The following is a 3684-nucleotide window of genomic DNA, read 5'->3' on the forward strand; positions in this document are numbered from 1 at the left end:
AAAAAAAGAGTTGTGAGAAAGTCAAACTTTAGCGTAAAGAGCGAGGCGTTGAGGAGGGCACAGCCTCTTTCATATACGGAATAATTTCTGTTCGTTTTAAGATTTAATGTCGCTCCTTACTTTCAGTTTAAAAAACTTTTTTTTATTTAAAAGCTGCGAAAGCGGGGTTTGGGGGCGGCAGCCCCCCAACTGTGCCTCCTAATCCCTGTACGTTTTAAGGTTCGACCTTGTAACTCAGACTCTTTAACTCTTTAGAAAACGTAGTTTTTTTCAAATAATTTCTGCACGTTTTTGTACAGTTTATTACTTATTATTGCTCCTTGTAACTCAGCCTCTTTAAATCTTTAGAAAACGTAATTTTTTTAAAATAATTTAAAAAAGAAACTGGGTTTCTTTTTAAAGTTTGAATTCAGTATTTAAAAAATTGCTCTGATGGTGAATCGAACCCGGGTTTTCCGCCTGATAGCCTGGAGTGTAACCGCTAGACTATACAGACACAAAAGTAATTGTTTTTTAGTATATGGAAGCTATTTTCGACGCAAGCAAATTCCCAAAAAATTTGATATTTGGTTTTTGGAAAACAGGGAAGGAGTGATCAGATTGAGCTGAAATTTCGAGGATAAGCTCCCAGGCCCCAGGAAAGATTATCTTCCAAATTTCAGCCCGATCAGACAACGTTAAAGGGGGGTGGTGGTCGGAAAAATTAAAATGGGCTAATATAGGAAAAGAAGGTTTTTCGAAAATGTTAATTCGGGGGGTAATTTTTTCGGTCTGAAAATATCAAAAGACCCTAACAGGTCGAATTCTGCTTCAAATGAGTCCTCATTCACCCGGATCCGTTGCCAACTGTGGCCTGTAGGCGTGGCTAAGAAAAAAAAAAGAAATGAATTTTAAGTGGCTATATTTGGTTTTTTGAAAACAGGGAAGGAGTGATCGGATTGAGCTGAAATTTCGAGGATAAGCTCCCGGGCCCTAGGAAAGCTTAACTTCTAAATTTCAGCCCAATCGGACAACGTTAAAGGGGGGCTGTGGTGGGAGGGTCCAAACTTCGGGCCCAGTTTACCCCATGAAGATAAAGTCGGAGGAGGATGAAATTTTGCAAGTTTCTTAGTTTGAGCTTGGGCTACAAAATGCGATTGCCGCCGTCTCTCTGCGACCTCTAGGACCTGAAATCGCTTAACATTGTGGTGGGTCGCCTCTTTATAGAGGCACAAGTGTGCCTCCTTGAAAATAACACGAGCGAGCTTTCAATTAAGAAATCCTTGACAAAATATCCTGAACCCAGAAAGAATGGCTCTTAATATTTGTCAAGCATTATCTTTCGAATAATGTGTAACAAATGCTAATTTTGTGCTAATATTTTTTTTTTTTTTTGATTTTATTTAATTATTTAATTTTTTTTTTATATTTTATTTTTTAATTATATTATATAGATAAAATATTTATATTAAATTTTTAAGATTTTTGGTACTCCTGTACTAAACGACTCTTTTATATACTGCTAGTTTGGTCAATGCTAATGAAATAAAATAAAATAGGATGAATATATCAAGGAGGCACACTTGTGCCTCTATAAAGAGGCGACCCACCACAATGTTAGGCGATTTCAGGTCCTAGAGGTCGCAGAGAGACGGCGGTAATCGCATTTTGTAGCCCAAGCTCAAACTAAGAAACTTGCAAAATTTCATCCTCCTCCGACTTTATCTTCATGGGGTAAACTGGGCCGGAAGTTTGGACCCTCCTACCACAGCCCCCCTTCAACGTTGTCCGATTGGGCTGAAATTTAGAAGTTAAGCTCTCCTAGGGCCCGGGAGATTATCCTCGAAATTTCAGCTCAATCCGATCACTCCTTCCCTGTTTTCAAAAAACCAAATATAGCCACTTAAAATTCATTTCTTTTTTTTTCTTAGCCACGCCTACAGGCCACAGTTGGCACCGGATCCGGTTGAATGAGGACTCATTTGAAGCAGAATTCGACCTGTTAGGGCCTTTTGATATTTTCAGACCGAAAAAATTATCCACCGAATTTATATTTACGGAAAACCTTCTTTTCCTATATTAGCCCAAGTTAATTTTTCCGACCACAACCCCCCTGTAACGTTGTCTGATCGGGCTGAAATTTGAACCATGATCTTTCCTGGGGCCTGGGAGCTTATCCTCGAAATTTCAGATCAATTTGGTCACTCCTTCCCTGTTTTCTCCAAAAACCAAATATCAAGTTTTTTGGGAATTTGCTTGCGTCGAAAATAGCTTCCATATACTAAAAAACAATTACTTTTGTGTCTGTATAGTCTAGCGGTTACACTCCAGACTTTCAGGCGGAAAACCTGGGTTCGATTCACCATCAGAGCAATTTTTTAAATACTGAATTCAAACTTTAAAAAGAAACCCAGTTTCTTTTTTAAATTATTTGAAAAAAATTACGTTTTCTAAAGAGTTAAAGAGGCTGAGTTACAAGGAGCAATAATAAGTAATAAACTGTACAAAAACGTGCAGAAATTATTTGAAAAAAACTACGTTTTCTAAAGAGTTAAAGAGTCTGAGTTACAAGGTCGAACCTTAAAACGTACAGGGATTAGGAGGCACAGTTGGGGGCTGCCACCCCCAAACCCCTCGCTTTCGCAGCCTTTAAATAAAAAAAGTTTTTTAAACTAAAAGTAAGGAGCGACATTAAATCTTAAAACGAACAGAAATTATTCCGTATATGAAAGAGGCTGTGCCTTCCTCCACGCCTCGCTCTTTACGCTAAAGTTTGACTTTCTCACAACTCTTTTTTTAAACAATAAAAACTTTAGCGTAAAGAGCGAGGCGTGGAGGAGGGCACAGCCTCTTTCATATACGGAATAATTTTTGTTCATTTTAAGATTTAATGTCGCTCCTTACTTTCAGTTTAAAAAACTTTTTTTTTTATTTAAAGTCTTCGAAAGCAGGGAGTTTGTGGTGCGGCAGCCCCCCCAATGTGCCTCCTAATCCCTGTACGTTTTAAGGTTCGACCTTGTAACTCAGCCTCTTTAAATCTTTAGAAAACGTAGTTTTTTTCAAATAATAATAGTTTAGAAACAAATTTGGGCTATATATTTGCACATAAGAGGGGGGGGGGGTAAAGCATAGCATATATTATTCCGTAACCTAACCTAACCTAGGTACCCTTTCCCCCCTAAACCCCAAAAAACAATAGTTTAAATATCGTATACGCAATGAAAACCACGCTATACATTGTATTACTCTTTAGCGGTGTCTTGAATGTCATTGAATTAGCGGTGTCCCGTCAAAAACGGTATTTCGTGACTGGTTTCCATTGTAGTATATAAAAGAGTACGTTTAGTACAGGAGTACCAAATTTTTTTAATGATATTATTTAATTTGGTACTTGTGTAGAATCTGGTATGTGCGCGGCAATTGTACTGCAAATATCTTTATGAAGAGGTTTGTGTTGCCTTGTGAAGTATAAACAAAGGGTTTATCACTCCGGGAACTATATTTAAACTTCATATTTTTGGGGTTAAGGGGGACTAAAAGGTACCTACTTTTTGTTAGGTTAGGTTACGTCTTTAATATTTAATCCGCTTTACCCCCCCCCCCTGCGCTAATATGCAAATACAGAGCCCAAATTTGTGTCTGTACTATTATATTTTATTCTAGTTCTTTTTATGTCATGAGCATTAACGACAGTTCACTTATCAG

This window comes from Artemia sp. Qi Xiang Cuo, unplaced genomic scaffold (genome assembly GCF_049724085.1).
Source record: "Artemia sp. Qi Xiang Cuo unplaced genomic scaffold, ASM4972408v1 HiC_scaffold_22, whole genome shotgun sequence".
NCBI classification, from domain to species: Eukaryota; Metazoa; Arthropoda; class Branchiopoda; order Anostraca; family Artemiidae; genus Artemia; species Artemia sp. Qi Xiang Cuo.